This window comes from Acinonyx jubatus, chromosome A1, assembly GCF_027475565.1.
Source record: "Acinonyx jubatus isolate Ajub_Pintada_27869175 chromosome A1, VMU_Ajub_asm_v1.0, whole genome shotgun sequence".
Classification (NCBI taxonomy): domain Eukaryota; kingdom Metazoa; phylum Chordata; class Mammalia; order Carnivora; family Felidae; genus Acinonyx; species Acinonyx jubatus.
The window spans coordinates 96,765,128-96,779,612 of NC_069380.1; positions in this window are offsets into that span (position 1 = coordinate 96,765,128).

The window sequence follows — 14,485 nt, forward strand, 5'->3', positions numbered from 1 at the left end:
GGAGACCAGCTTAATCCTTGGGGTATTTTATTGTATTTAAGTTTATTTATTTATTCCGAGAGACACAGAGAAGGTAAGAGTGCGAGGGGCAGAGCCGGAGGGAGACAGAATCCCAAGCAGGCTCTGCACTCTCAGTGCAGAGCCCGACCTGGGGCTCAAACTCACAAAACTAAGACCATGACCTGAGCTGAAATCAAGAGTCGGTCAGTTGCCTAAGCGACTGAGCCACCCAGGCGCCCCAAGTCTTTGGGGCATGTTAAATTAGTTTATATTTGAGAAAGAGTCAAATTCAGAGTTAAATATTAATCTTCATTTTGAAAATATTCAATATTATGTTTCATTTTCTCTTTATTTTCAGAATACACTAACATATTCCATCAAGGGTTCCGGGGCTGTGCTAACAGTTTCATTCAAGCAAAACCCAATTCCGTCTTACCAGTCTGCAGGCTCCTCCAACAATGACCCGTTTCATTCCCCCGTGCCTTAGCTGAGCTTCTGTTCTTGGTGGATTCCAGCTCTCTGAAAGGTGAGTGGCCTGTTCCTTCTGCATCACCCTTGTCTCTGGCTGTAGGTGTCACATAAACTCTATGTATACAATACGTAAACCAGATGGACACCATCTGAGTAGAGACTTTCTCCTTGGCTAGCTCTTCGGGATAAGCTGAAAATTTTGGCACCTGCTTGCCTGTGGCTCCTTTAGTCCCTGTTATGGCTTCTTTGTTTTAAACTGTGGAATTTCCAAAGTCATGGCAATGTCAGTGTGGGAGAAGAGGGATGATTGACACTTGTTTTACTGCTATGGAAACACAGATATTGACTCTGGCATAACTTAATTTTTGCGTGAAAGGTGCTTTATATTAACTGAATCCATACTTAGAACATAGGACCTCCGTCCATATGTTGGCAGTTTTTATCTGTGTTTTAGGAATTATCCTGATTTCTAATGTTATGTCTTCTTTTAAAAAATTTTTTTTAGTGTTTATTTACTTTTTTGAGAGAGAGAGAGAGAGAGAGAGAGAGAGAGAGAGAGACAGGGTGCGAGCAGAGGAGGCAGAGAGGGAGAGACACAGAATTCCACGCAGGCTCCGGGCTCTGAGCTGTCCTCACAGAGCCCAATATGGGGCTGAAACTCATGAATCATGAGACCATGACCTGAGCCAAAGTTGGATATGCAACCGACTGAGCCACCCAGGTGCCCCTAATGTGAGGTCTTTTTGTCATTCCATGTGCAGGGACTTTAGAATGTATGTAATTGAGAATCCCTAGGCTCATAGGGCATTAGGACCCATTACATTGTGGTCATTTACATTTGCTGCTGGGCATCCATTTTCATTCTATTGTTAACAACACCTTGGTTTTTCTTTAGGACTACCACCTGTCCCACACTCTCTATCCAGGTACTGATATCAACTCTAATGAGAGTTGGGCACAGAACCTGGGTCTGACCAATCAGACTATTTCATCCCCGTTGAGTCAGCTGTTGATTCCGGGATGAATATGTAATAGAGTCACACGATCAGCTCAGCTATAGATCATCCAAGGACTTTTGTTTGAGAAACAGGCAAAGAACCATTCTTTCATCCCACCGGACTTGAAATCATGAGCTTTTGAGTCTGGAACTTCTGACAGCCAGTGTGTTTCCAGGAGGAGAAGAAGGTGATGGTTTGAGCCACGTCTGCAGTAAGTCTTCTCTTGGACTTCTTAGTTTGCTTCTTTATTTTTTTAATTCTTTTGATTTTTTTAAATTTATATTTTTGAGAGAGAGAGAGAGAGAGATAATGAGCAGGGAAAGGGCAGAGAGAGAGAGAGAGAGAGGATCCCAAGCAGGCTCTGCAGTGTGGAGCCGGGGGCGGGGCTCAAACTCACTAACTGGAGATAATGACCGGAGCCAAAGTCAAGAGTCCAGTGGCTTGGGGCACCTAGGTGACTCAGTAGGCTGAACATCCGATTTCGACTTGGGTCGTGATCTCATGGCTCGTGAGTTCGAGCCCCATGTTGGGCTCTGCGCTGACAGCTCAGAGCCTGGAGTCTGCTTTGGATTCTGTGTCCCTCTCTTGCTGTGCCCCTCCCTCACTCATGCTCTGTCTCCCTTTCTCTCAAGAATAAATAAAACATTAAAAAAAAAAAAAAGAGTCCGGTGCTTAACCAACTGAGTCACCCAGGTGCCCCTAGACTTCTTGGTTTCAAGAGCCAATAACACATTTGATCCTTTTGCTTAAGCCAGTTTGAGTCAAGTTTCTTTCCTCATAACTGAAAGGGTTCTGATTGATACAGGGTGATTGTCAGGTTGGTTTTGCATTCCCTGTGGAATAGAGAAGGGAGAGGGAAACTAAGAAACCTCTAATCCCAGGAAACCTTGCCAAGAAACAGACTAGTGGGCACCTACCATGGTTAGTGGACACACACCAGCTAGAATGCAGAATTAAAGTCTGTCCTTGGGGCACCTGGCTGGCTCAATTGGTTGAGCTTCTGACCTCACCTCAGGTCATGATCTCGCGGTTCATGCCCCTCTCCAGGCTCTCTGCTGTCAGTAAAGAGCCTGCTTTGGATCCTTTGTCCCCACCTTTCTCTGCACCCCCAACTCTTTCTCTCTCACTGTATAAAAAATTAGGGGCGCCTGGGTGGCCCAGTCAGTTGAGCCTCCCACTTCGGCTCAGGTCATGATCTTATGGTTGGTGGGTTCGGGCCCTGACAGCTCAGAGCCTGGAGCCTACTTCGGATTATGTTTCCTTCTCTCTCTGCTCCTCCCCTGCTCCCACACTGTCTCACTCTGTCTCTCATAAATAAATAAATGTAAATAAATAAATAAAATAAAATAAATAAATAAAATTAAAGTTTGTCCTTAAGTATTATGAGGAAACCTTCAAATTCAGGTTTATAATTTTTGAACATTTGTGATTATTCTCTCTCTGCCCCTCACCCCTCTCTAAAAAGAAATAAAGAAGCAAACAAACATTTAAATTATTTTGGAAGGCTGTAAAGTGTCCTCAGGTGAAGGAAATCAGCTTTGTAGTTGAAGCTTGGGAAAGTGGTTTCATTTCTTTGAGCCAATGTTTCCTCATCTGTAAAGTGGGTATATCCTACCTCAAATAATCATTTAAGGCACATAAAACACTCAGAACAGAATGTCTGGTACATCCTCAATAAATAGAAGCTATCACTATTAAAAATGCTCTGAACTTTTCCTTTTCGGACTCTGTGATGGATTGCATTATATCCTTGAGCCAAAATTAAGAGTCAAAATAATGAAAAAGAATGAAACCTTGCCATTTCCAATGACAGATGGAGCTAGAGAGTACAATGCTAGGGAAATGAGTCCGTCAGAGAAAGACAGTTACCATATGATTTCGCTCATATGTGGAATTTACGAAACAAACAAGCAAAGGAAAAAAAAAAAGAGAGAGAGAAAGACAAATCAAGAAACAGACTCTTAACTCTAGAGAACAAACTGACGGTTACCAGAGGGGAGGTGGGCCGAGGGATGGGGGAAGTAGGCGGTAGGGATTGACCAGGGCACTCGTGATGAGTGCCAGGTGATGTATGGAAATGTTGGATTACTATATTGTACACTTGAACCTCATATAACACTGTATGTTAATTAACTGGAATTAAAATAAAAACTTTTTTTTACAGCATAAAAAATAAAACTAATCAAAAAATTCAGAATTTTGCCATTCAGCCAGTCAGGTCATAAAAATTGAAAACAATAATATAGGATTCTGCTCTAATCTGAGATGTTAAAGGCAGAATTTTATAACGAGCAATATGCAATAATATGAAATATTTAAAAAATAGATTAGTAGTTGTAAACACACATGTAGTCTAATTTGTTAAATCATCTAATATGCGCCTCAGTTGCTACTTTTTTATGCAACTCTAAACGTAATTGAAGAGAATTGGGTCAATCAGAGATGAACTTTGAATATTAAACAAAAAGCAAAAGTAATAATTTGTAACTGATACATCAGTGTCAACATGGGTATGTACACAGAAAGTATTAATGCACACATGAAACACACACGCAGAAAACATACCTTGATTGCATAACTGTAAATTTACTAGAAGTCATTGCATCACACACTTAAAACAGGTGAATTTTGGGGTTCTGTAAATTATGCATCAATAAAACTGTTAAAAGAAACGAAAAATGAAAACTTTTAACCAAAAAAAAAAGTTTACATAAATGAGTCACAAAGACCAGAATGTTAAACTTTAAAAATAATACTGGGGCGCCTGGGTGGCGCAGTCGGTTAAGCGTCCGACTTCAGCCAGGTCACGATCTCGCGGTCCGTGAGTTCGAGCCCCGCATCAGGCTCTGGGCTGATGGCTCAGGGCCTGGAGCCTGTTTCCGATTCTGTGTCTCCCTCTCTCTCTGCCCCTCCCCCGTTCATGCTCTGTCTCTCTCTGTCCCAAAAATAAATAAAAAACGTTGAAAAAAAAATAATACTAATAAAAAAATTATTAAAAAAATAATGTAAGCTAGAAGTATACACTGTGTAGAAAGGGGATATTAGGTACCTAAAACATTCTTTAGGCTGCCTAAGATTTGCTTGCTAGCTCTTTCAGGTTGGTAGGCAAAGGGTTATTTTCTTATTTTCAGTGAAGGACCAGGTTACCCAGTTGTGTTCCCCTGCTCAGTTTAAGGCTGCTACAAGTTGTCAATGATAGTCCTCCTGATGGCAGTGAGAGCTCACCCCAAGCTTTGTCTCCTGGTGCTTAAAACAACAACAACAACAACAAACAACAACAACAAAAACCCCACAACACAACACAAATAAAGAGCTCAATCCAAACTAACTTAGTATTGAGGGCCTGGCTAAACTCAGTGTGCCATCTTGTTTTCCATTACAACTTGAGAAAGTATGAATTCCTTTTTTGTTGTTAAATGTTTTTATTTATTTTTGAGAGAGAGCGAGAGGGCAGGGGAAGGGCAGAGAGACAGAGAACCCCAAGCACTGACAGTAGAGAGCCTGATTTGGGACTCAGACTCACGAACATGAGTTCATGACCAGAGCTGATACCAAGAGTCAGCCACTTAACTAACTGAGCCGAAGTCGGAGAGAAGGTATAAATTCTTATCATCATTTTACACGGGAGAAAAGTCAGGCTCAGAAAGAAAGGATGGTTGAAAGACACCTAGCTGGTAAATTAAGAGCTGGGAATATAGTCCAGGCTGCCTGTGTTTTAGCCATTGTACACAGGGTGCCTTTGCCCATGCACTGTTTTTGTTTTTTAAATAAGAGTTCAATTATCTACTTATTTGTTTTTTATTATTTTTAAGTTTAAATCCAAGTTAACATACAGTGTAATAATGATTTCAGGAATAGAATTTAGTGATTCATCACTTACATATAACACCCAGTGCTCATTCCAGCAAAGTGCCCTTCTTACTGCCCATCACCCATTTTAGCCCATCCTCGTACCCAATACCCTGCCAGCAACCCTCAGCTTGTTCTCCATATTTAAGAGTCTCTTATGGTTTGTCTCCCTCTGTGTGTTTATCTTATTTTTGCTTCCCTCCCCCTATGTTCATCTGTTTGTTTCTTATATTCCACATATGAATGAAATCATATGATAATTGCCTTTCTCTGACTGACTTATTTTGCTTACCATAGGACACTCTAGTTCCATCCACGGTGTTGCAAATGGCAAGATTTCATTCTTTTTGATCTCTGAGTGATATTCCATTGTATGTGTATACCACATCTTCTTTATCCATTCACCCGTCAATGGGCTTTTGGGTTCTTTCCATACTTTGGCTCCTGTGAATAGTGCCGCTATAAACATTGGGATGCATGTGCCCCTTCAAATCAGCATTTTTGTATCCTTTGGATAAATACCAGTAGTGCAATTGCTGGGTCGTAGGGTAGTTCTATTCTTAATTTTTTGAGGAACCTCCATACTGTTTTCCAGAGTGGCTGTGCCAGTTTGCATTCCTACCAGCAGCGCAAAAGGGCTCCTCTTTCTCCGCATCGTGGCCAACATCTGTTGTTGCCCGAGTTGTTAATGTGAGCCATTCTGACAGGTGTGAGGTGGTATCCCATTTTGGTTTTGATTTGTATTTCCTGAATGATGAGTGACGTTGAGCATTTTTTCATGTGTCAGCCATCTGGATGTCTTTTTTGGAGAAGTGTCTATTCATGTCTTCTGCCCATTTCTTCACTGGATTGTTTTTTTGAGTGTTGAGTTTGATAAGTTCTTTATAGATTTTGGACACTAACCCTTTATCTGATATGTCGTTTGCAGAGACCTTCTCCCATTCTGTCCATTGCCTTTTAGTTTTGCTGATTGTTTCCTTTGCTGTGCAGAAACTTTTTATTTTGATGAGGTCCCAATAGTTCATTTTTGCTTTTGTTTCCCTTGCCTCTGGAGATGTGTTGAGTAAGAGGTTGCTGTGGCCAAGATCAAAGAGGTTTTTGCCTGCTTTCTCCTTGAGGATTTTTATGGCTTCCTGTCTTACATTGAGGTCTTTCATCCATTTTGAGTTTATTTTTGTGTTTGGTGTCAGAAAGTGGTCCAGGTTCATTCTTCTGCAGCTCATGCACTATTGAGACCAGCAGAATGGTGTCCTGACCTTCCAGCTCCTGAGCCTATGTTGGTTCACCGCAGGTCAGAGAACATCAGGAGACCTAGTTCTCAGGAGTAATTCTCCTCAGGATTACCCCAAAGGCTGATAGTGAGATTTTCCAGTGGCAAGCTACAGATGGTGGGGGTAGAATTGAATCACCCTGAGGAAACAGGATGTCTTTCCTGGGAAAAACTGTTATATCTCTTTGTTGCTCTGATAATTTGGAAAAGATGTCTCATTATGGAAGGACAATTGCTCCTTCCTAATAACCACTCAATAATTGATTTGATACTATGTGGTTAATATGGGAACCAGATGTGGGTAAAATTATCTGCTCTTTAAAAAAAACTTTTTTTTTAAACATTTAGTTTAGTTATTTATTTATTTATTTATTTATTTTTTGAGAGAGAGAGAGAGAAACAGAGAAAGACACAGCGTGAGCCGGGGTGGGGCAGAGTGAGAGGGAGACACAGAGTCTGAAGCAGGCTCCAAGCTCTGAGCTGTTAGCACAGAGCCTGATGCAGGGCCCTGAACTCACGAACTGTGATCTCATGACCTGAGCTGAAGTCGGGAGCTTAACTGTCTGAGCCACCCAGGTGCCCCTAAGAAATTTTTTTAACTTTAGTTCTAAAAAGGGGAAATAAAGGTGTTTACCTGAAGCAGGTGAGTTATTTAATGTGCATTTTGCATAGATAACATGCCTTGTTCTAAGATGATTTGAAAATAGTGGTAATAAATGCTTTCTACAACCCTGACCATGATGGTTACTATCTGAGGTCTTTGTTGTTGCTGTCAGGTGTTGTCATTAGCTTAGCTTGTTTCCCTGAGGTGTGTGTGTGTGTGTGAGCGTGCATGTGTGAGTTTAACTTGATGACAATAGAAATTAACAAACGATACGAGCAGATACTGAAACAGATATTTAATGATGCTCATCACATAGCAGTGACCAGTGTGCTAATAGTCAGGGCCACCATATTGCACAACGTCGACAGTTCCATTTGCCCTTTCTTCAGACTTCAAATGTTCCTTGGAAGGCAAATGGGCTCATACTGGAGACTGTGGAGAGGAAAGGGTGAAAAGTGGTTGAGATGGACGTGTGTTGTTTCTTGGCTGCTCAGAATTCATTTATTCTCTTTCTAGCAGTTTCCAACTATAACTAGGAATCTACTGTTTTCCTATTATCAACGCAGGTGGCCCTCATTTCACCCCCAACCCTAAAAGTGGCATGGGACCCACTTCTGACCAGTTTCACATTCCCCGAGTTGCATAGATGGATAACGACAAGCCAGGGATAACAGAGCCGCCAGGGTTTCACGTTTCTTTGCTGAGACTTCTGCGATGGACCTTGACTGGTGACTTCTCAGCCTGAGTGTAATACAGGTCTACTTCTCAGAAGTTCCTGAGCTGGTGGGGCTTGATTCTGAAATCATACTGGTTTGAGCAGATCCAAAGCTGAACAGGAACCCTGACACAATGGCAGGAATACAAGTTTGTGGTGAGTTGGAGGCATTTTTGTCCCCATAAGTAAACGTGGTATTCGAGGGAACCATATTAATGGCAGAAGGGTGTTAGGAGAAGCGTTTGGGGAATTGCATCATGTGATGTTCTGGATCTGAAATCTTCTGGAGGATTCCAAGACTCAAGATGCCATGTGCCCCCAAGTTGGGATAAACTCCCCCCCACTTTCGAGAGCGCTATAGTACAGGGCCTTGGCTGTATTCTGAATCCTTTAGTTAAATGTTTCACACCAAAAGATCTAGCCATTGCTCTGTCTCCGGGCATCTGGAATCACCTCCATCTCGGTTATTGGTTTTTTCCATCTCTCATCTTTTCTCCCACGACTACCAGAGGATTTCCCCCTGACAGTGTCTAAACTTACGTTCTTATTTAATACAACACTTTGAACTCTTTGGAGAAGAGTTATCATAGAAATACCTAGTAAAAGGGCGTGCCTTTTACTCCTGGTTTTGGCTCAGGTCATGATCTCACGGTTTTGTGTGTTTGAGCCCCGCATCAGGCTCTGTGCTGAGAGCACGAAACCAGCTTGGGATTCTCGCTCTCTCTCCCCCTCTTTCTCTGCCCCTCCCCTACTTTTGCTCACTCTCTCAAAATAAATAAACTTAAAAAAAAAAAGAAATATTTAGTGAAAGAATGAACTCTTGCGGCAGACTTTTGGTAACTTATTTTCAATTTTTTGTTTTTGTTTTTGTTTTTTTATCGTAGCTTGGAAACCTTTTCTGTTGACTCCGTGTGCGTTAGTTAGCATCAGCCAGGACTCAAGGAATCATATTTCTATTGTCACAGCCATTAATTATCTACCACGGTATTTACTCCTCCCTGGATTTTTGCCTGACATTCTGCCTGCAGCATCTGACTAACTCATTTGAGGGAAAACTGTCTTACTCAGCTCTACTCCTTATTCTTTTTCCAGGCTTCGCAAATAATGGGGGGAAAAATCCCAAAACACCCTGTATGGTGAGGTGCAATAAACCACTGCCATTTATGGCGCACAGAGCTTTAGAATTTCCCCAGGCACAAAGGACTCGAGAATGATTGTGGATCATAATTGGGGATTTCTATTTATGTTATTCTGAGAGAGGTGTGTTTCCCAGGCTCTAAATCTGACCTTTCTCTGCTTATGGAGTGCTTACTGAAGGACTTTCAAAGTTACTCATTGGCCTCTGTACTACCTGGTTGTGTTAGTGCCGTGAGAAATTAATTCAAGGACTATTTAAATCACTGACCATAGCAAGCATTCTCATAAACCCGGCATTTGGGCTCTGGTAGCAAATCAGGGAGCAGAGACAGTCACTGGAGGGTGCCTTCAGCATTGACACAGCAACCCACCTCAGTGTGAATCAGCACTGGCCGCCATTCCCTCAGGAAAGTCGTTAGCAGGAGAAATGAACTGCTCCCAGCAATGTTTTCCTCATCTTTACAGAGATCTGCAGATATCGGCCCTGCCTTGGCCCAGAAGGTGTCTGGGTTATTAGAAGGGGAAAGAAAAACAATGAATGAGATGCTTCTGTGGCTCTGTGCTCCCTCTGGTGGTGATGTCGCTCCACTGCTTTACAACCCAAGTAGAAGCTCATGTTTCTGTCTGAGGGAGAAATCACCAAGTTGTTTTAACATGAGGACATATTTAGGTCGGAGGTAACAATCCTCTAGGGCAAAAAGCAGAGGGTCTATGCTGCGTTTGGAAACATTTCTCAGAGAGTTAAGGAATTCCACTGTTAAAAGTTGTAAATAAGTGTTCTCTCTCTCTCTCTCAAAACAAATAAATAAAACTTAAAAAAAAATTAGGGGCGCTTGGGTGGCTCAGTTGGTTAAGCATCTGACTCCTGCTCTCGGTTCAGGTCATAATCTCACGGTTTTGTGGGTTCGAGCCCGCATTGGGCTCTGCACTGTCAGTTAGGAGCCTGCTTGGGAATTCTCTCTCTCTCCTTCTTCTGCCCCTTCCATGCTCATGCTCTTTCTTTTTCTCTCGAAATAAATAAATACAACTTAAAAAAAAAAAACTTGTAAATAAGTATGTCAATCCACTTTTTCCACTAAGAGCTGGTTTCACACTTTTTCCACCAAATGTTGGGCTACTATGGGAAGTTTAGGATCTGAGTAGGAAAGAAAGCACCAGATTTTCACCCTTGTGTTTCAGCTGAAGGTAAAGAACAGAAATTTTCACAATAAGAAGTAAGGGGTGCTTGTGTGGCTAAGCAGGTTAGGTGTCGGATTGTGGCTCAGGTCACGATCTGTGAGTTTGAGCCCTACGTTGGGCTCTATGCTGACAGCTCAGAGCCTGGAGCCCGCTTCAGATTCTGTGTCTCCCTCTCTCTCTCTCCCCACTCCTCGCTTGCCATCTGCTCTCTGTCTCTCAAAAATAAATAAGCATTAAAAAAAAAGTAACATTGTAGGATTTGAAATTATATAAATATTCCAATGATATTTTACATATGTGATATGAGTGATATAATATATGCAGTGATACTGGAATTATTTTATTTATTAGATTTTTCTATCCTTTATGGTATACTCTGGTCTGTATCATAGACAGGGGTGGAACAATGGCACACGTTAGTTGGAAGGTCACTGTTTTGAAAACCTGAATAGGACTGGCAGCTGTCCAAAAAACGTGCCAGAAGTAGATTTGTTTTTCTAGGAAAATGAGCTGGCAGCAAATTTTAAAGTACTGTGCATTGCTTTAAGATCATTCTCAATTGGGCCAGGTGCATTCGTTATGTTGCTCATTAGTCTTTAGTACTTTGGTAAATTGTGTTCAAAATAAGAATAGAATCTTTCCAAGCACAGATCCTATAAAAGGCTTTCTTTAAGTGGCTTGGCTGTTCAGGCATTGTCAAGGTAGCTGTAAACATTTGCCTCCCCGCTGGTGTGGTAGACAACCTCTCTGGTTTCTAGGATCCTCCCCTCTGAGGTGTTCACACCTTTGTGTAATCTCTCCCCTGTGAGGGTGGTCTGGACTTACTGACCTGCTTCCAAGGCATTGCATGCCACGGAAGTAATGGGATATTACTTCCAAGATTAGGTTACAAAAAGACAATGGTTTGCCAAATGTGGAAGCAACCAAGATGTCCTTCAGTAGGTGAATGGGTAGAGAGTCTGCAGCAAATCCAAGTAATGGAATATTGTGCAACAATAGGAGGTGACCTATCAAGTTATGAAAAGACACGGAGGAAACTTCAATGCATAATACTAAGTGAAAGAAGCCAATCTGAAAAGTCTACATACTATATGATTTCTACTATCTGCCATTCTGGAAAAGATAAGACAACACAGTCAGTAAAATGATTGGTGGTTGCCAGGGGTTAGGGAAAGGGAGGGATGAATAGGCAGAGCACAGAAGATGGTTAAGGCAGTGCAACTATTTTTAAGTGATACTACAATGGTGAATACGTCCCATCATACATTTGTCAAAAACAATAAAATGTACAAAACCAAGAATGAACCAAACTATGGACTTTGGGTGATAATGGTATGACAATGTCGTCTCATCAAGTGTAACATATGTACCACTCTAATGAGGGATGTCGGTAGTATGGGAGGGTGAGTGTGTGTGTGTGTGTGTGTGTGTGTATGTAGGTAGAGGGTATATGAACTCTGTACTTTCTAGTCACTGTTGCTATAAACCTAAAACTGCTCTAAAAGTCTATTTAAAAAAGGGTGTCTGTCTTGGGTGCCTTCTCTTGCTCACTCATTTGCCTGCTCTGGGGGAAGCCAGCTGCCATGTTGGGAATGCCTTTATGGAGAGGCCCATGTTGCAGAGAACTGATGTCTCCAGCCAATACCCAGAAAAGACCCGAGGTCTGCCAGTGGCCATAAGGGTGAGCTCACAGTGGATCCTCCCTCACATGAGCCTTGATATGATTACAGCTACAGTGTAACTTTGATGAGAGACATTTTGAGAGACTCTGAGTTTAAGGTGCCCAGCTACAGCATGCCCAGAATTTGAAACCACATTAATAATAATAATAATAATTGAGATTATGAATGTTTGTGATTTTAAAGTGTCTAGGTTTTACAGGAATTTGTTATGTAGCAGTAGGTAACTAATATAGGGAAATGTTGAAGAAATTCTTTAATACTTTTATAGTAGATGAGAAGGACTTATAGTTCATACCAGGAATGCCATGCACAGTTAAGCATAAATATATCGAACTGCTTAGGAGTATAAAGTTAAAATCACTGCGTTGTTCTAGAATAAAATATCAATCTCTCCACATAAAATAAAGGAAATTAATTTTTACTGGCACATATGATTTACTAGACACTTAAATGATCTCTTTTAGGAGGAGATGAGGGTAGTTAAATAATTTATCCAAGGCTACATAGATAGAAGGGAGAGGGGATAGGATGAGAAGTGAGGTGTCACTTTCACATAAAAGTAACATATATCAGTCTTTCTAGAACCTTCCTTTGAATTTTTTTATTCAAATCCCTGACAAAGAGTTTGGACTTGCCCATAGCCCACAATCATAGTAGGATATTTTATGCATGTTTTTCTCAGTAATGAACAGAACAAGCAGGAAAAATGTCAGTTAAGGATATACAAGATTTGAATAATGGGATGTGCAAACTTGACCTTATGCCCATATATAGAACCCAGAGCCCCAAATTGCAAAATACACCTCCTTTTTTAAAAAAAATTTTTTATTTATGTATTTATTTTAAAGTTTATTCATTTGTTTTTGAGAGGGAGAGAGTGCAGGAGGGGCAGAGAGAGGGAGACAGAGAATCCCAAGCAGGTCCTGTGTTGTTAGTGCAGAGCCCGACGCAGGGCCCAAACCCACAAAACCATGAGATCATGACCTGAACCCAAACCAAGAGTTGGCCGCTTAACAGAGCCACCCAGGCGCCCCTGCAAAATACACATTCTTAAGAACATACGTTGAGTCCTAAAGCCAACCTCAGTATATCAAAACGGATTGAAATCAGAATATATTCTCTGATAATAATGCATTAAGCTCAAAATCAACAACAAAAAGATTACTAGAAAATCCCTTTATGTTTGATATTAAGAAACATACTTGTAAATGGGGCACCTGGGTGGCTTAGTCAGTTAAGCATCTGACTTTGGCTCAGGTCATGATCTCATGGCTCATGAGTTCCAGCCCTGCATCGGGCTGTGTGTTGACAGCTCAGAGTCCAGATCCTGCTTCGGATTCTGGGTCTTCCTCTCTCTCTTTCCCTCCTCTACTTGTGTGTGCTCTCTCTCTCTGTCTCTCTTTCAAAATATAAATAAACATTGAATTACAAAAATTAAAAAAAAAAGAATCACACTTGTAAATAACTCTCGTATCAAGAAAGAAATAATAATAAAATTAGAAAAGTTTTCGAGGATTGTGTAGTAGGAGGAAAAGAAACAAGATGGTGAATTGTAATGATGAACCATGGAGTCTAACTAAGCAAGACAAAAAGGGAGACCAGAAGAAGCTGTCGGCTTTGAGAGAGTCACAGGAGTCAAGCACTGGAGGTCAGAATGATAGGGAAGAATTCCACAATGGGAACACCTGAGCTGGAAAGGTAAAATGTTTGGACATGTTTTTCAGAAGTGGTGAGAGGTAATGAACATGTGCAGGATTTAACCATGGGAGAAAATGCCAGCAGTTGGTTGGATAGAAAAAGTCACTGGAAGTGAGACCATTGATAACTAACTAGGAGGCGCTAGACAGATTGTGCACATGTTTCTGAAGACTCCAAGTGGAATGGAAGGAGGTGAGGTGAACAGCAAGGCAGCAGGAAGTAAACTGTGTGATGAATGAGGGGTTGTGAACAGGAAGTTGGATGACTGAAAGCAGTGAGCTACCGCAAGTAGGCGGTAAATCCCACGTAGCTTAAGTGTCCATAAGCCAGGCTTACTCTCAGAGCACATTTCATCAGGTTCATTTTATAAAGAAATAGGGAAATGGCAGCAGCTCACCAGATACTGAAAAGGGTTTTCAGTGTTTCATACAACGCACAGGAGTAGAGGCTGCTTCCCACGGGGACGAACCAGCCAAGGTCTTATTCCTTATTTGGGTTTGCCAAGCCTCACAATGCAGCTTCACTTAGTATGCCTCTTCTTGGTGTTCTCAACTTCTCCCTACAATGATGTGTTCACTGGGCAATACATGTGACTGCTTGTGGTTTCTCTAAGGGAGCTACACATTCCAGAACTCAGGTTTGTGTCTAAAGCAGACTTCACAAGCAGCACAAATACTGTGATTTCTTTAACATCATGCATCTGCTTGGAACCCAGTGGGTTTTAAGCGACAATTCATGGGATCTTATGGAGCTTAAATTGTTTCTAAAAGTTTTTCATTTGTAGGGGCACCGGGGTGGCTCAGTCGGTTGAGCATCCGACTTTGGCTCAGGTCATGATCTCGCGGTCTGTGAGTTTGAGCCCTGCATGGGGCTCTGTGCTAA